The sequence below is a fragment of the Dermacentor silvarum genome, chromosome 6 (genome assembly GCF_013339745.2).
Source record: "Dermacentor silvarum isolate Dsil-2018 chromosome 6, BIME_Dsil_1.4, whole genome shotgun sequence".
NCBI lineage: Eukaryota > Metazoa > Arthropoda > Arachnida > Ixodida > Ixodidae > Dermacentor > Dermacentor silvarum.
Genome location: NC_051159.1, coordinates 113,659,355 through 113,679,122, shown reverse-complemented (window position 1 = coordinate 113,679,122; position 19,768 = coordinate 113,659,355). Strand labels below are relative to the sequence as shown.

The 19,768-nt window shown below is 47.0% G+C and overlaps 1 protein-coding gene across 4 annotated transcripts in view; it reads left to right on the top strand.

The window, feature by feature from the left end:
* LOC119455859 (protein draper-like) overlaps nt 1-19,768 on the top strand; it is a 224,578-nt gene that overhangs the window by 133,015 nt on the left and 71,795 nt on the right. For 2 of the 4 annotated variants that reach the window (XM_037717374.2, XM_037717373.2), the window contains exon 1: nt 6,235-6,576. The exons of 1 other annotated variant lie outside the window; for it this stretch is intronic. The gene's annotated coding sequence lies outside the window, so the exon portion shown is untranslated. Of the gene's footprint in view, nt 1-6,234; nt 6,577-19,768 lie in introns of those variants that run through there. One more of the 4 variants, XM_037717371.2, reaches the window with a different exon arrangement.

Here is a 19,768-nt window from a genome sequence, read left to right as displayed (position 1 = left end):
GCGTATGTGTTCTGGCGTGCGCGATTTTCTCTCTCTCTCTCTCTCTCTCTCTCTCTCTCTCTCTGTGCGCCTGTGTTGCGTGCGTGTGTCTGTAGGTGTCTTTTTCTCTCTTCCTTCTTCTCTTTCAATCCCCTTTCCCCCCTCTCCCAGTGCAGGGTAACCTACCGGGCTCAACATGGTCAACCTCCCTGCCTTTCCGTTATGACTTCTCTCTCTCTCTCTCTCTCTCTCTCTCTCTCTCTCTCTCTCTCTCGCTATCCATCGTGTGCGTACGTGCCGTATCCTTTTTGTTGGGCTGAGAACGCAAATGCTAGCAAAGGCGTGCAGGTGCCAAGCGCTGCCATCTTTCTTTGGCTGCAGCCTCCCGTTATAATGGGAAGTATATAAGTACGGAAGGAGGATGGGTAGAATGGAAAGAAAGAGTCACGGGCGAATTCTCGACACTTATACGTAGAAAGAGCTGTTTATTTGTGGCAATTTCTTCCTCAACTGTGAGTATACGGAGAATATCCGCGTCTTGTTTGATGGAAGGCAAAGTTGTATGTGAAAAAAAAAACAAAAAAAAAACGGGGTAGCCATGAAAAAAGAACAAAAGTGCCTGCATTCCCATAATGGACTTGACCTACTGACGCGCACAAGAGATATCTTTTTGGTGTCTGCTCTAATTCCCAGTTACTTGAGCGTTTATGAGCAGTCTTTCCGAGTTTTTTGCATTGCAGTTTTATTCTTAGCACGTACACCGGCGCAAAGAAACCAACGATGATAGAAACGGGATTAAAGAGGCAATGCTTTAGATAATTTTAGGTAAATTTTGACCATCCTGTTTTTATGTTGAAGAAGTCTGGAAATTTGCAGTCGGAAGAACGTTTAAAGGATGTCGCAAATGTCGCCGTGAGTAACCCATATCCATTTAGGTAATACTACGCATCCAAACGAAATTAAATGTGTTATTCCCTGTGTCTATGCCTTTGTACATCCTGGTTACTGCATGTACATGCACGTTCATATGCAAGCAGGTATGACGTTTTCGTGTAGCCGCGAACCTATACGTGTGCCAGAAAATACGAACGCACAGGAAACTGTGCAGAAATCATCGACGATGATTGTCATTGTAAGAAAATAGAACAAACGAATGAACGAGAGAGAGAGAGTGCGTGTGTGTGTGAAAAAACGTTTTTCTTGCCGAGTCCGACCACCGACCAACAGCCGGAAGAGCCGAAGAAAGCTATTAGCTTTAATAAGTGCCCATGTCACTGTACCGCTGTTTTATTTCTGTGCATTGCACCGATTTTATTAATTGGTTCAGAAACGTGTTGATGAGTTCTAGCTTTCAGTAAAGTGGAAGACGGAAGATCGCTTGTGTACTGCCTGCTTTACAGTACGGTGGTATGCTCCCGGACAGCTCCATCTATATTCGTGGGATGGTGTAGTCCATCTGAAAAAGTATACTATGATCGTTTATGCGAGCCGTAGACATTTCTGTCATGAAACGTAATAACTCATATATATGATAATTGGTGCAGCCTGTCGACAGCAGCAATTGCGGTTTTTGCGGGCACTCGCGGTACTTCTTTTTGTGTTGCCGAGTGTCTTTAATTCAAGGCTACGTTGCATGGCAGAAGCAGGGAAATTTGTAGCGATGGTGAAAGCAGATATGTTTGCAGCGAAAGGACATGCCGAAACATTTTTTGAGAACACTCGTGTAATAAAATAGACATTCACAGCTTGCAAATATTATCATCATGTCGCCCAATAAGTTCTCCTCTAGTTGTTTTTACATTTATTTTTATTTTTATTCCACAATACCGCGAGCCTTAAAGACCTAAGCTCGAGTGAGACAACAAACATGCATGTAATACGCGCAACGTGCGCACATTTTACTAAAAGAAATGGAAAACGAAAGAAAGAAAGAATAACACAAGGACATTCGACAACACCCTGTACAGCAGTAGCTGGTGCTGTTAATAGCACTGACAAAAATTTTTTTTACATAGATAAATACATTTCAGCGGCTTCATAAAAGTTTGCCGCCTGAATAACTTGCTCGGTAAGAGAGTTCTAATACGAGATTGCACGCGAGAAAAAGAGCTCTGTTGGTACACTGTGGTTTTCGTAAAAATTCACTGCGGAAGTGCTTGTGAGTGTGACGAGTCATACGCGTTGTCTGGCGTTTTTGAGTCGACGGTGTGCTTATACTGATTGATCGAGACAGGATACTTCGCAAGAATTACACACGGCCTGTTTTTCTGCGTAACGCTAGCATAGGGATGTTATTTACTCTCATCAGTTCAGTTGGAGAGTCCACCCTTTTGTATTTGTTAAATATAATATATACCGTACTGCTCTCCGCCGTACCATTTCTAAGCCGTATATGTATCTTTTAGCATAAGGGTCCCATACCGCCGGCGCGTACTTCAGCCTAATAAGTGCATTTTAGGCTTGAAGTTTAACTCCAGCTAGCTGTTGCCTGTTTTAGCTTCCTCTTTAGAAAGCACAGTTTCTGAAACGCGCATGAAAAAAAAAAAAAAAATGCTGGTATATGTGCGCCCCAAGGAAAGTCACTGATTAGGATAACACCTAAATATTTATATTTTGGCACTGTTTGTACGGAAGATCCCTTGACGGGATATAGCAATACGCTAGGGCACTTCTTACGTGTGATTCTTAAAAGCACAGTTTTTTTTTTTTTTTTTTACACCAGCGTTCTACGTTAGTGAGAGATTCCTGAAGTTCCTCGCGGTCGCCAATGGAGGTAATTCTTTCTACAGCAATACAATCACGAGCAAAAAGTTTCAAAAACACGGACTCGGGAATGATTTGTTTTAAGTGATTCACATATATCAAAAATAACAATTGCCCCAAAGCATGAGGAACTCCAGGTGTAACTCCAGGTGTTCCCTGAGGAACTCCTGGTGTAACGTCTAGTAATTCAGAAGCACTGACTTAAATAAGAACACGTTGTTTTCTCTTTCTTAAATAAGCCTCTATCCACCTAATAAGATAACGCGGTAAACTTATAGCTTCTCATTTTTGGAGTAACTTACTTTGCCACACCCTGTCAAAAAAAGAAAAAAAAAAGCCTTTGCAAATCCAAAAGCAGAACATCAATTTCCGTTAGTTCTTGAGAGCTGCCAAAAGTTTTTTTTTTTTTTTTATAGTTGTCACAAGATGTGCAGTCGTTGACATTCCCTTCCGAAAGCCATGCTGACAATGCGATAATATATTATTATCTGCTAGAAAAGACCCGATACTACCGACTACAATACGTTCTAATAATTTACAACAAGCAGATGTAATTGAAATTTGTCTCTCTTTCTTGTGTATCGGCACAACACGCGCCATTCTCAACTCATGTGGCGCATCAATGTTACGCAGCGAGGCGTCAAAGACCTTCGACAAGAACTCACTCAACTGCATAAATCAAATCGTTTTAAAAAGGCATTCGGGATTTTGTCCGGTTCTGCACTTTTATTACGTTTTAACTTCCTTAACATGGACAAAAAGCTCTCCGCCTGTTATTGGGGAAATGCCTCCAATGTTTGAAAAGGCATACTGCGAACGCTTGAAGATGTGAAAACGGTTTGAAATATTTATTAAACGCTTCTGATATCGTAGAGTCGTCGCTTACACATGCCATCTACTTTGACCTTCCGCACTGATTCGCCACGTTGAGCAAGAAATCTCCAAAACTTAGCGGGATCGTCTAATAGTGAATGCAGGAAGTGCTATATTTTCCTCTTCAAGTTATTCAGGCGTATGTAGTGCCTCGGTTGTTTCTGGGACGCTTGAGCTTACGTTTCACATGGATAATTTTCGTACTGTTGGATTGCGGAGGTTTTTCAGCACCTTCCGGCAAGCAAGGGACATTGAGTTTTAGGGAAAACATTGTCGCCTCTTCGAACTGCGCCCACATAGCATGAACATCAACATCTGTGTTACTGAGCAGTGCAATGTCGAAGTAATCTATAACATCTGCATCGTTTGCGCGATCAAGGTATGTGACAATGAGAGAAATATCACAAAAACTATTTCATCGTCGTAGAGGCCAACTAAATGACAATACACTATGGTCAGATACAACCCTCTTCAATGCGCAGTACACCATTCGAAAAAAAAAATGCATCTGACAAGCAAGTCCAAAATAGCACTGTTACGCATAGGTTCAGGGATAATTTGTTCATTCGTTCAGCGTTTAAAGTTAGCATTATGTCTAAAATAACATCAGATGTTGTACATTGTCCGTAAACTAGGATGCTCCATTTTATGCAAGGTATGTTAAGATACCCGGTAGCAATAACCTTACTCACGCGGTTTACAAGAAGATGATATAAAGTATTTCAAGAAAGGAACCCGAAATGTCTTGAGTTCTATAAACATAACAAAGTGTAAAGGTGAAGTCACCTACGGAAACATTCAAAAGCAGGCGTTCGTGATCAGGGATCTGGTCAAGGATCATGGATCTGGTCAAGGATCAGGGATCAAGCTTTGAAACAACAGCAACTCCACCACCACGTGCCATCGCGGAGGTGCCATCGTGCAGCCAAAATTCTGTGATGAATATCAAGTGGGGATCGTAGGAATGAAGTAGAATATCAAGTTCGTGAACATTGTCTAGAATACTTCCTAGCGTTAAAACAAAGCACTCGAAGATCCTCCAAACGAAGCTATGCGTTTCGTGACGGATCTTTACCCAGCTGGAGCGGCACACGTGTGTTGCAGACGTCATCTCAGGCACAGACCATCTTATCAACTCGTAATTTATCGTCTGCGAGCACGATCCGCTTGCCTTGCTCTTTATCTGCTTTCGCACTTTGCTAAAGCAGTTTGCGTTTTCTTAGCATTTCCGCGAAAAAAAAAATCAATTTCTCTAAAGACGCACGTTTCCTTAAGCTTCTTGTAGTCACTCAACACCCTTCCTTTTCGGTGTAATTGAGGAAAAACGAAATCACAGGCCGCCTACTGGAAGGCTTTCCCAGGCGTGGATTCTGGTTACAGATAAGCAACTGTCTTCAAGCACTTCTTTGATTACCTTGCGCAGCAAAAACGGCCTCAGTCTCGTTCGGGGATTTTTCTACACCGAAAACAACAAGATTTCACCTCCGACTTCTGTCTTCCAGTTGGGTTAGTTTTTTGTGCCTTACATGTTTGCTCGCGCTTGTTAACGCCATTCACTCAAACCTTGAAATCTCTCCGTTTTCTGCACTATCTCCCCAACATTCGTACAAGCGTAGCCATTCGGGCTGAAAAAGCAGTTCACAGTTTTCTCGGCATCCTTTAACCCATTCTTGTTGGGTGTATCCTGCGGCTGCGTTCCAGCAAGCTTACGCTTTCCCGAAAACCCTTAGACTTATCGCTATGAAATCTGATCTCAGCGGCTCGTAGCAGCCACGTGTAAGCATTAAAATCAGTATTATCGCCTGGATGCCCGCTGCACCATAAGAATGTCAAATTACCACAACAGCGAATAGAAAGAGTCGATTAACCCAGTCGATTAGAAAGAGAGTACATTCAGGAAGGGAACTGTCTGCTTAAACCTGTGGGTCGGTTATAACGACCATGTCCAAACCTGCCGCGCAGATTGCGAAATAGCTTTTTTTTTTTTTTTTTTTCCCCGACTCCAGCGACATTCGATCGCCTGCCGGGGCACCCCTCGAGAGCGGGAAAGTTGTCTAGTGTTTAATATTTCTTCTGTGCCGGACATTCCCTGCTTTCTTTTTGAGGCCGCAACCGCCTGCTCTGAAGACGTTATGAGAAAAGGAAATACGCTTTTAGCTGCTGCTCCAAACATGCAGCGCGCAGCTATATCGGATGCGAAGGAAACTCAAGTGGGTTTAAACACGGGAGCGAACGCATTGTCTTATCTCGACGGCGCACCACCCCAGTGCAACTCTCCCTTCTTACTGCGCGAGCATATCGCGTAGGCATTCGCGAGCGGATGCCATTGCGCGAGAGCCTGGCTCAGCTGTGCCAAGATAACACAAAAGGCGCGTCGCACGGCTTGGCGCGCCTGGCCAAACCACCGGCCTCCTCCACCACGCCTGCGCCGTTCGCTGTTTTTTTTTTTTTTTTTTTCGAAGTCACGTGACCCTATCTGCGGTGACGTCACGCTAGCGGTGGGGTTGTTCGTCGGAAATCACGTGGGCCTACTACGCTCTCTGTCGTCACGGGCGCTGGCGGCAGCGGCGACCTTCCTCCTCTCAAGCGCGTCCTCCTCACCCGTTCTCTGCTCGTGGTGCGGGCAGCTTTGAGAAGGGTTTTGGCAGCGCGCTGGTTGGTGGGAGCGGCGCTGGGTTGTTCTCGGCTGTTTCTGCGTGCCTCTGTCGTGGCGTCGTCGACGCGGTCGTGACTGATTTCGGTGCCCCCAGAAGACTTTCGTGTAGTGTACGCGCGGAACCACCCTGTGTTGTCCCAAGCGGACGATCCTCGGCATTTACGAGGAACTTTGCGGCAAGGATAGGGACGCCTCGTGTCGACCTCCCGAAGGATTATTACCCGCGAAGAGGGAGGCCGTCGAAAGTGGACCACGCCAGAAGCAGGATGTCGAGAATCAGCGTCTGGATCGAGCGCCGAATCCGGGTAGGTTCGTTGTTTGTGTCCGTATTGACTTCGCAGTGGACGACTTCGGAGGAATGACAGACGCCGGTGAAGCTGGGATTGCGGTGCCTCACAGTAACGGCGCTGTGGGTACCGTCTATGTTTGAACACGGCGGCACTAGCCCGTGTTACTACTGCGCGTCGAGTTGTGTGGTTCGCGCAGCGCGGATGCGTCGAAGATGGTCGCTGCCGATTCGCCGTGCCTATCACATCTGGAACGTCGGCGATCTTATAGCCGGGTACTTTTGTTATCACAGGCGAATGTACGCACGTGCTTATTTTAAATTACATTGCAGCGATTAAGGGGCGTTAGGCATCGGGCGTAATGGCAGAGGTAGGTTGGCGCTCCTGCCTCTGGTCATAACTGATCAAACATCGTTGGTCGAAGCCCGCGAATCCGCGACGTTCCACCGTGTTAATATCATCTTCAAACGCATGGGCTGCCACTTTCCGCAGCATGCGCGCAGATGTCTTATCGGTGTTTTTATCTTGTCGATCACTGGTGGTATTTCGTTTAGCAGTTCACTTGGGTTTCGATTGTCCCATACACGTCTTTGTTCTGGCCCCACAAACAATTCGGGCAAATCATACTCTTAAAACACGTCGGCCCGCTGTCATATCTTTGTGACAAAAACGCGCATGATCAGTAAACATGCGGGAGTCACTGCCAAGAAAAGCTGTTGGCGTGCGTGTCCGTCAATTAACTCGAAGCTATCCTTGGCTCCATGGAAAAGGAGCGCGGCGATCGCTTGCGCTTCGAGGGTGCCGTGCGAGGAAGCAACTATTGCCGCACTATTATATCCGAATGAGAGTCATTTCATTCCTATTCAGTCGGCACGCGATTCCTGTCACCTCGTTCGCAGCCGGCGGCATGTTTTGGCTTGGTAGTTTCGTAGTTCATTATCCTGCTTCTGTAAGCGAAACCGGCTGCTACGATAGCGGCATCACTATTGATACGCAAGTGGCGCCGTCACATCTTCCGCCAATTTTCAGTAAACGTTTTTTTTTTTTTTTTTTTTTTTTTTTCACGGGAAAGTGAATCGCGAACGGGGAAGCTTATATCGGAAGGAACGAGATTAGAAGATGGTGATTGGGGTAGATGTAATTATTAGTACGGCTGATGTGAACTTTTGCCGTGCGATAGCCCGTTGGCTCTAAGAGGAAGCCCGTCGGCCGGTACCTCATTCGATGTCTAACAATAAAAGTGTTCGAGCCTTTTTTTTCCCCCTAATTTGAAACATCCAGTTCCTGCAGTGTTGTTTCACAACTGTATACCTTCTTTGTCGGTACGTTAGTGTTTCATTCCTCCAGAACTGTACGTGCCAGTTTCGAAGCATTCCGACTGGACCGCCCTTGTTTCATTCTTTACCATTAAAGTGAACGTGCGCCGCGTCTCTTGTGTTGAAGCAGACAGCATAAGCAATGAGGAAAGGACGGCAGGAAGGAAGAAACCTTGATGTAAGCGTTATTCGCGCTGGCTCCGCCGTAATGAACGTGGTCAAAAAGTCAACACCATCGTCGTAATGCCAGTCGGTACTACTTTCCTGCTCTGCACTCGTTAAATAGCTGCGGCATTGCTGAATAGTTTGGGGGGTTAGGAGGGGGGAGGGGGTGTTATCTCTTCTCAGTTGACTGGCTCAAGAAAAGCACATCAATAACGACAACATTACCCATATTGTTATGGTAGTGTTTGCATTAGTATCTTCAAAATTATTAGTTTAGGTTTGGCCATCTGAGGTTCTGTTTGTGCTTTTGACTTCTAACATGTGGCGACCGCCTCGTTGTGTTCGCGTCCGCCTTCAAGGCCTAAATAAACATTTTCCTGCGCTTGCAACAATATTGTTACGGCACACCAAGGGACCTGTATAACGTCCTCTGACAAACGGTTGGCTATTGAGATGGGCTAGAGTATCAGCCAACTAATGTTGATCTTCCACGGTATTGAGGTGAATCACATGGCACAGCTCATAGACTATAAACCTAGTTCTCGGGTCAACCAGGTTTTAACTTTTTTGTAAAGTACGTGTGTGTACTTCAGGCTATGAGTCGATCTACCCGTTATGTGTTCTGTATCTGTCGTCATCGTCAGCTATCATAATTTTACCGCCTCCTTCCTTACATCCCTCTGTGCAGAGTAGAGGACTTGGGGAATGTGCCTCTCTGCCTTTCTTTTCATGAAACTTTTGTCTATCCGTGTTACGGCGAAAGTTCTCCAACGTCTACTTTCACCAGCATTACGTCACACAGCTATTCTTGTTTTGCAGACGCTTATGAGGCCTAACGAGTTGACCATGTCATGGGTCGTCTTCTTCGTTTGCCATTAGTAGATATCAGATTAATTCCATACGATCTTATTTGTAATTTTCACATCATCTGCAGCGCATTCATCTCAGCGGAAAGCGGCACTCTGATAAGGTTATCCAGCAAATTATCCGCATACGTATATGCTTTCAGATGAACTAACGTGCGCTAACGTACTATTACCGTTATCGCGCCAGGCTACTTACGGGCTTTGCGTTTTCTGACTAATTCGCGATGCGCATATTATCAGTATATAGGAGCCATGCTAGCGCGCGCAAACTTACCTTGCTGATGCGGTACCACTGAGTTTGAGTCTTGTGTGGCCGTACGGTAAATTTTCTCGCCCAGTAAAACATATCAGGTAAAATGCTGAATATGACCGTACGACTGATAGAAACACGGCTGTGCTGAAACTATCTGCTAGAGAGATTTGGCGATGTGCACGCAGTTTAGTTTAATGGGCACAATGAGTAGCATCATCAAACGAGATCATTAAGCTTGCGCATGCGCAAGCATAATTTGTGCTTGGTACCGACGGCACCCGTTAACTTTGGGTTCGATATATCTAACTTTCCCGAAAAATCCGTAATATAGAGTTTTGGCTTGTCCGTAAACGTATTAAACTTCACGCACTACCATGTTAATGGACACATGAGCTGCAGCAAGAACACTGGTAGTTATATCTTGTCACGCTTAAAAATAATTAAAGTCTTGAATATTACGTACCAAAACCGCGATCTGGTTATGATACACGCCGCACTGTGTGACTGCGGACTAATTTTGACCACCTGAGGTTCTGTAACGTGCACCAAATGCAAGTTACATGGGCGTTTCTGAATTTCGCCGGGCCCGGCGTTTCTGCATGTTAACGATTACGTCACTGCTGACACTTTACACCAGCAGCTAAGTATACTGTGGTTGGTTAACCTACGCCACCAGGTGGAGCCACCAACCCGTCCGGTCACGTTTACGTCTTCATTAACCCGGCATTCCGCAAAGGGTAATACGTTAGTTTACGCACAAGCTAAAACTCTCTAATAGCTTGCTGCGTCCTTGAAAGGTTCCCGTTCAACTCTGAAACGCTACACATGGCGTCAGAACTCAAGATTCTTAAACATATTGGTTATCGCCTACACGTCCCAATTATGTTTCCTCCGCCCCGCAGTAATTAATTCCTCGGTTCCTCGTTCTTTGTGCAGCAGCTTTCTTTCCCCAGAAACAAGTTGCGCCGCGTAAGTCGCAAGTTTCGTTCCGGTAGTCGCGATGGCCGAGTGCCATTCCCGCATGCCTCCGGGTGGTCAGTACGGCTTGTACGCGATCCCGACGTCCCAACGTGCGAGTCTGCACTTTGTTGACTTTCACGCGCAACACTGCAGTGATTATTATTATTATTATTATTATTATTATTATTATTATTATTATTATTATTATTATTATTATTATTATGAAAGCCAAGCTCTTCCTTGCCTACTCTCCAGTGTTTGTCACCCGTTTTCGGTTTCTCGCCTGACTGGCACGCGAGCCTCGCTCTATTACCTACATTGTAATGCCAGTGCCCCTCTGTTCTGCCTATTCAAACAAAAAAATGTGGTTGATCCCTCTTATATAGGAATCGGTATAGAACACGAAAGTGAAACGTGTCTTCACAGAAGTAGTGTAATGTTTATTGCACATTGATATATAATGTCTATTGGTGTTTTGTGGCTAAAGCGCCCTTAGGCGTTGATGCACCCACGCTGACGCCTGGTGGCACGTCTCCTCCATCACGACTACCAACGTCGATGACCATGAGCAACCGTCGTGCATATGGAAGCTGCACTACGCTGCACACGCTAGCACAACGCGAAAGACGAAGCACGTAACTGACACACTAATACAACGCGCAAGACAAAGCACGTAACTGAATCGTCACCGAGTCAAATCAGCGCGTACAGCGCGTCGTAATTGCAGCCTCCGCGATCAACTTCAGAAACATTTTCAGAGCTAATTGCGGAGGCCACGCTCCGCTGTGCTGAGTACGGTGAACGCCACCTAGGTGGCGTTGGTAGTGCTTCTTGATGCCAGCGTCCCTTCGAATGCTGGCATCGAGGCGTCGTAGTACTGAGACCACCGAAGCGTTCACTGTCGGTGCGCGTTAAGGCCGGAATACATGGAGCGAATAACCGGCGTCCGAGCGAAGAACTTCGTCGGGCGGCGAACGTCCGACGGCCGGCGTCAAGAAATTTGCCGTCCGCAGCCGATCTGCCTGTCCAAACATTTTCGTCGGGCGAACGCCGCCGCCGGAAGCGTCTAGCGCGCAGCGGTGGACGACAGCCAATCAGGAGGCACTAGTTCCGGTCGCAATGCATGCTGGTGTTTCGCGCGCGCGCGCCTTTTCGCGTCGTCTGCAATCGCGTTGGTGTTGCCGTGTCTGCATGTCTCTGCACCGATTGAGTAGTTCCTAGTATGATCTCTCAGGAATCGCGTTGTATTTGTACATCCCATATCCGCTGATCTGCGAGGAAACAGACAAGCAGTGCAAGCTCTCTACAACAACCTTCAACAGAAATCTTCTGATCTCAGAGGCCACATGCTGTCGTCATGCCTATCTCCCGACTTCCCCGATAGATGGCGTTGGCATCGGATATTTCTTTCGCTAGGCTTAGACGCGTTCGAAACGAGAAGCGATCTCGAAAACTACTCAAGGTTATCCATAATACTCTGTCGTCGAAGCGGCCTGAGACTAAGCGAAAGCCGTTTACGCAGTCATTTGCTTCCAACTAAGTGAATTCTACAAGGACAACGCCAAATTCAGTTCGAAGCGGGCGGCCGGGACCGCCGCCAACACGGCGGCCAACGCGCGGCGGCGTTCGCCGCATGTATTGCAACACAGCAAACATCCTGCGTCGTGTCGCCGCGTCGTTACTTGACGCGTGAAGTTCGTCGAGAAAGTTCGCTCCATGTATCCCGGGCTTTAGTGTCATAATGCAGTACTTCTCTTTTCTGCTCATAGGCGGCGGCACCGCCCCGAGCAAGAGCGCGGGTACACGGAGGAGTGTTAGATATATAAGGCGCGTCTGTGTAGCTCTCTGCGAATGCGTTTGTGGCGCAATGGGTTAAACGCTCGGCGATCTATCGTCGCGGACCGAGAGGTCGTGGGTTCGATTCCCAAATTTTGCATGTTTGTGGAACTTTTTCTTCTGGTTTCTTTCTTTGTATTATGTTCTATGACGTATTTCCGTGACGGAAATACGTCAGTGAAGTCTTGGTGGACCCCGGAATAAAACACTTTCGTGTTAAAATTCACGACATAAAACCTGTGCATGTAATGTCGACTCATACGTGTCTCCAAACCACACAAACCTTACGAATGAAATAGCGCGTGTTATTAAACGGTTTCCTTGATTTTCTTAAACTTTTTCATGGGATTCCATTCTCGGGCAGTTGAATATGTGCCATCGTATGCTACGTCACATATGGTACGGTATTTTGACACACACAGTAGTGTCAGTGAACGCACGCTGATAATACATCTCGGCATAAAAACCGTTACGGATATTGTCTGTACCAAAAGTGGCTGTAACGGTGCCGTCCTTTCTCTCTCTGCACTCGAAAGCACCCGGTTGTGTTCTACACTGCGGCATGACAAGGCTGAATTTTGTGCGCGCACTTTTCGTGCAACCGATTTTTGTCGATCCGGGAAATCCGCTGACAGACGGAACAAAGGATGAATATCAAATTTCTTGTGGAATTAATTGGGTGAGAATGGAGCAGAAGTTCATCAAATGTTGCAAAAGGCCTAGGAAAGGATGCCCTAAATAAGAGCACTGTGTTCAAGTGGGTCCAGCGTTTTCGCTGCGAAGACGAAACATCGATCGTGTGCGTTCTCTAGCGCTTCAGTGGCCGCCTAAAGACTGTTATAATGATATCAGAAGCACTTGGTTTAGGAAAGTCGTCTGTACACTGGATTTTGACTGAACACTCAGAAATGAAAAAGGTTTGCGCCAATACGGTGCCGAAACTGCTGACTCCTGAGTAAAAACTGCGTCGGAAAGACAGTTTCATTGATTGGAATACCTCGGACGATATATTGATGAATCGTCACCGGCGACGAAACTTCGATTTATGAATATGACACCGAGCTGAAGTCGCAGAGCAAAGAGTGGGATAAGAAAGATGAGCAAATGACAGAAGAAAAGCGCGAAAGAACAAAGCAAGCAAAAATCAAAGACGTTGATCGTGTTCACTGATTTCCATGGAATTGTTTGTTCACCACGATATCAATTGTACCTGAAGGTCAAACTGTCGATGCAGCTTTTTATAGGTGGAGGTCCTGGAGCGTCTGCAGGCTCGTGCGTGCGCCGCGTGCGATCGAATTTGTCGAAAGAGGGGCGTTGGATTCTCCAATAAATGATCCTGCGCACCGTGCATTAATAGTGCGGGATTTTTTGGCACGCAATTCCATCACTGTGCTGGAAACACCCTCCCTATACTCGCCGAATTTAGCCTCCCTGCGACTTCTTCTTCTTTTTTTTTTTCTTTTTTTTTAAATTCCTAAATGCAAACTGCTGCTCCAGGAGCGGCATTTCGAGGATGTGACGACAATTCAAAAGAAAACGACATCACAGCCGAAGCTCTTAACAGGAGGATTTCCAAGGGGGCTTCCAGCGATGGAAGAAGACGTGAAACCTGTGTATTGTGTCTAATGGGTGGTATCTTTAAGGCGACCGCACTGATGTATTTGAAAGCTTGTGAATAGTTACTTCTAACGCGATTAGCATTCTTAGCATGCATAACGCACTTCCCGGTGTCTGACGTTCCACCTATCTGCGTATCTAACCGTTTTCCCGCCAACTTCGGTCACTGGAAAGCCCATGATCAAATTGGTATAGAGCATCTAGCTGCTGGTTCGAAACCAACCGCCAATCCAAATTGGGTCACTTGTACGATTCATTGTGTATAATTTTTGACGAAAATGTCTATTTTGAGGCATTATACGGCGAGCGCAAATTAGGTCCAATGCTATTAGAGCGCGAAGTACGCGAAGGCACCGCTAACATGCTCTGTCTCGAAAAGCATCCGTGGTTGCTCTGGTTGTTCTAAAGATTTAGTCTGCATACATAATTAGCATTACAGGCAACATTAACATTGTCTAAAGGTGAACATTCTTTAACCTTCCTTCATATCCTTTATGCTAACATCTTGTTGCCAGTTAAATATACGCTTGAAACTGTGATGTTCAAGTGTTTGCCACTTAAGGATGCAGAAAGAAGTTGGCGTGATGTCGAAGTTGGTTGGGACAGTCTGGTTGGGACGACGGAGTCTCTGGGATTCATTTCATTGCGATGGCAATCAATTATTAGCCCCGAGAACGAGTTACAAGGGCGCTGCGAGTGCCGCAACAAGCACACAACAAACGTTGGCTGGTATGTGATTTCTACAACATTCAACTTGATTTTAATCCGCCACAACTTGTTTGCTCACGACGAGTATAGTTCACATATGGTAAAAATCGTTTTACATTACTCCACAGAAACGTTCGACAGTAGCACGATGACTGAACTATAACACTGCAGTCTGCAGTGTAGATTCTGCCGGCGCCGTTTGATTTGCGAACTACATTTCAAAATTAGGTCGTTCAATTCGCTGGTTAATTGTAGCGGTGGTAATTTGAAGTAAAGGTCATTGAGTCTTTCAGCTGTTTTGCATCACACGAAAACGCACGGACCAATATTTACGCCCTTTTCAGTGCTAGACGTTTAACTCAATTCAACAATTTACAGGTGCTTGTCGCTTGAGGAACAGGCATGACGGATCTATTTGGCAAAACTGACACAGCTGCTGGGGCTTTTTGGGTGAAATATGCCTTATAGACCGTATACTGCTGCAGCCAGCATGAAGCCGAAGCCTCATTCGTTAGTAGTATCGGAATCATTGAAGATATGTTTCACCGAAGGTGTTCAGAAATCAAGTGAATGGATGAGGCTTATGGTGTTTTCCTTATGAGGCGGGTATTCTAGGCTGTTTCTTATAGTCTAAGCGAATAGTTATCAGTTTGTATAATTAAACCACGGAGGCTCGAGACATCGCGATGCAGAAGTTACTCTTCAAGGCAGCCCAAGCTGCGCTTTAGTGCCTCGAGTATATTCTAGACACTCGAATTGGCGCTGTAAAGGACTGCTATATGGTTTCAATTGGGATTTGTAGCGAACGGATGCGTTTCGCTAGGAATATACGTACCTTGCCATTGAGACAGTTGGTTGCTTCCGTTGCGGGAGGGGTGCGCCATTTTGTCGATACAGACTGCCGCAGGCCACTATGAAGCATTACACCGCTTGTAACGGCTTACCCGCCGCGATAGCCCTATGGCGTTGCGCTGCTGAGCTGTATATATATATAATCGAGAGAGAGAGGGAGAGTTCGCGGTTTCGAGCTCGGCCACGGCGGCCGCATTCCGGTGGGGACAAATGTTTTTCATACGACATGCGCGCCTCATTTGACTTGAACAAATAACCAAAGCATGGAGAATCTCGATGAAAGCTTCGCAGGCGTTATCCTTCTAGCTAAGTATACTGAGGGAACGTTATGTTTTGAGCGACGCCTCGTGTGAAACATTTAGATGCTGACTTCAGACATTCTTTTTATACGCAAAATTTATGGACAGACACGGCGCACATTTACATCGATAAAGCAGCAGACTCGTTCGACTCTACGTAGTTCGCGATATCCGGGCCGCAAAACTTCCGCGATTCGTGCGGTTTCGAAAAAAAAAAAAAAAGAATCTGCTGTTTAGGCGCGACAGCAGAAAGCCGCCGAAACATCCTTCAGGAAGTACCAGGAAGTTTAACGAGAGAATTGTAATCCGTGCAGCGACACTTGAAGACGGCATTTGAGCTAGAGAACGTTGGTTTGATTGATTGATTGATTGATTGATTGATTGATTGATTGATTTGAACGTGCCAAAGCAACACCGGGGCTAAAGAGACGCCGTTGAGGGAGTGCTACGGGTTAATTTTGACCATCTGGAGTAAGTACGTGATGGTTTTTGCATTCCGTCGGCTTCGGAATACGCAGGTCGCGGATAACTTAGGCTCACTATGTGTATTCGCGCCCACGCCATTTAAAAATGACGTGGCTTAAAATCGTCACCGCCGCCTCCCTTCGGCACTTCGACTTGGCGACACTAATACGCCGAGTCCGAGCTTTCTTTTTGCGTTCGCAGCGAAAAAGTCGCTCGCCGTTTTACCAATGCTTCGGGGAGAAATTTCGCGCGCGCACAAATTTCCCGGTAATCGTGGCGACGTCAGTAGCTGGCGGCCGCTGTGTTTCGGCTTCGCCGAAGAGCAACGACGGCGGGCCCATTGCCGCGGCACCTGCGCCACAGGTTATGAATACCGAACGAACGGCAAGCCGCCGCCGCTTTTTGACCCTTGTATAACCGCGCGTCCGCGGGATAAACCGGTTTCGAGATTCTTTTTGCGCGCTTTGTTTTGCCGACTGCAGCTCTCGAGGCTGCAACGACGGCGACGGTCGCCTTGGCGGTCCAGCGCGCGCCATTCTTGCTTTCTTGCCGAAGCCGAGACTACGACGATCGACGCGGCACACAGTGCCACGTAATCGCACCGTTATATAGCCGGCCGCCGATGTGGGCTACTCAAGCCCCTTTAGTGGCTACTAAGGTCTACGAGGCAGTGGCGCCCTGCTACGAGCAAGATTTGCGCGCCCGGATTTACCTGTACCTCTATCTATACTGAGTAGGGGACGTGGAATTGAATCCGGCGGTGAAAAAATAAATAGTATGACATGGCAGATAGCGTGATGGATTGGTGGCCTAGTGGTAGGGAACAGAAAATTTAAATGAAAAATAAAATTTCTGGGGCTTTACGTGCCAAGTCCACGATCTGATTATGAGGCGCGACACACAAAGTTGGAAGAACATTGCTGTTTTAGAGCAACACATGACATTAATATGAGATGGTCTGTTGGCACGAAGCGCGCGTATTTTAAAGGCCGAGAATGAACGAATAAAGAGAAAGATAAACGTAACTAGATAGCTGACACTGCCAAGCAACACAGGCGATCACAGAAGGACGGAGACACTGGTCAATTGTGTACCTGAAACGGGGAGGGTCGCTTCAGGAAAGAACCTTTGTCGGAAAGTCGGCTTAAGCTTGTTTTACCTGTGTTGATCCGGGGCATCGCAACGTTCCGAAGGTGATGTCATCCCTGCATCAAAGGGGCCGATTCTACTTCCGGTGGCGGCAACCGCGTATCCTACTAATGCAAGGAGGCCCCCTTTAACAATGTTTCGGGAATCTCTAAAAGAATCACAGGTGCGGCGAAGTTGATCAGGAACGCCCGACGACGGTTGAGGCTTTGGCACGCGTGAAAGTGTCCTACCGAAATTACCGTTCTCGTCGTCCGCGATGAAGCGGTGCTCGCACGTGGCAATGTTCGTGGACCTACGTCAAAGATACTTCGCAAATACGATTCATGGGGTTTCCGTTCGACAGTATCATGTCGAGGAAATGAAAGCACCGACAAAAAGGCAACGGCGGAGGGGTTCGACATCGCGTGCGTTTGCGTTGGTCGACCCTCGCTGTTCGACTTCCTCCTCTCCAACGAGAGACCTTGGTCGCTCGTTTGTTGTTGGCGGCGTGCTACACACCACGGTGGTTGGCGTTTCCGGAGTGGCAGTATACTAGACCGAGCGTTGCGAGCCTTTCGCATTGTGTCTGCAGGCCCCCGACATCTGAGATAAGTGAAGGGGTGGTGGAAGTTGGGGGGAGGGGGGGGGGGTGAGGAGGCACGGGCCGTTCGTGTTTTCGAGCGGCTCAAGAGACGTGTGGCAGCGCGTGACGGGGGACCTTACGTGACGGTTGCCGCACACGCCGATGCAATTGTTTGCCGTGTAGGGCTTCGGTCCTGCCGGTGGGGAAGGAAGAAACAGGCAGCAGGGTGAACCTAGGTGGGTGTAGGGTGAACGCACTGCTTGCGTTCTTTGACATAGGGGCACACCCGCCGCGGTAGCTGCTTGGCTACGGCGTCGCGCTGCTGAGAGCATGAGTTCGCTCGTTCGATCTCGGCCGCGGGCCGCGTTCCGATGCGGGTGCATGAAATGGAAGAACGCTCGTCCACCGAGGTTCTTTGAGTGCACGGTAGGAAACGCAGGTGGTCAAAAGTATCCGGAGACCCCACTATAGGGCGTCCCACGTGGCTCCATTAAAGAAAAAAAAATGAAAAAAAAAATGGAAGAGCTAATGTTATAGGACACGCTATCGGCTGGGCGTACATCATGATGTAGAGAGAGTACAAAATGATGACAGCACGCTTGAAAATGAGCTTGGATACGCTATTTATTCAGAAACAATCGAAGAAACTGTGCGGGGAATCATAATATGGACTGAGTGAGTTCCTGTATGACGGAGCAACGGACGGACGGACGTAGAACACCGCCACTATGTTATCACTCTATAGTTTCGCGATCAGCGCAAATCTCTCTACGCAAAATCCGAAAGATCGCGTGCGTACGTAAAACTTAAAATACAACCCATTGCGTACAGCGCGTGGCCACTTCGAAGCCTTTGCCCTATAGCGCACACAAATGTTTAGCGTACGATATGAATCCAACAAGCCCGATCAGCAACCTCGCTAAGCCATAATAAAGTCTGCACCGCGGTTTCAGCGCCACGAAGTTAGGAAAGCAGCGCAAAGCGACACGCCGTTATCACGTTCTGCCTTCGCTCTCTTTCACGTCGTCTTTGCTTTAAGGAACAGGCGGCCAACGCTTGGCTGCTTTTGCTATCTTAGCTCGCTCGGGAAACTCTTGTGGAGATTGCGCCGAGTGGCCGTGGTTATCTGGCCCGTTTCACTTCCTAGCGCGTGTTCTCAGTCCACTGCTTGCACGTGATCGATAGGGCGTACGCTCGGCTCTGCAACGTGCATAGTTTCATTTCTTCTACGCGTTCCTTGACGTTTCGGGTGAGGAGGCGCGAAATGCAACAACGTTCGTGTGCTTAGATTTAGGCGCAAGTTAAAAAAAAAAAAAAAAAACGGCGGTCTCAATTAATCCGGGGTCCCCCACTATGCGGCGTGCTTCATAATCAGATCGTGGTTTTGACACGTAAAACCCGAGAAATTAATGTTGATTAAAATTTTTTAACTTTTGGATCTGGGAACACTGACAGTTTTTAATGCTTCGGTATACGCTGTCCTCTGTTCTGAAGTACCGAGTCTGAAGACAAGATCTCGACACCGGTGGTTACAGCGCTGTTTTAGGTTAGTGTTCGTTTGTCTAACTGGAGCCGAATATTTCTGGTAAAATACCGGTCTCATACACTCGACTTGCCACGGCATACAGATACATCAGGATCCATTATAGTCTGAGGTGCCTGCCAGTCGCGATGCTGGACATATCAGCGCAGGCGGTCGCGCAATGGCAAATGCTGACTCAGTTTGTACTGATAAAGCATTCTTAAAAAAAAACTATATTTCGTTAATTTCGCGGCAATATATTGGCAATTAGAAGAGAAAATGAAGGTCGAAGTTCCATTTTCTTTAAATTTCGCGCCGAAACCCCAGCACCGTTACGTCATTGTGACGTCGCGAATTTCAATATATTTTCTCGTATTTGGGCTGCTGTGGCTTAGCAAAAGTCTTTTAACTCTTTCGTTACCACGCCTATTCAGATCGATCACCGGTACCGATGCTTTAAATCGCTGAATTTCGACATGTTGGAGTAGTTTCTTATGCGCTTAGGGCTACCCATTCTTTTGGCCTTTATTTTTAAAGAATACAATGTAGTCCGTCTACACCGATAAAGATTTAATATACCCGAGGAGACACCGTCGTAAATGCATCACGTCACGGTGGGCTGACGTGGGAACTTCAACGC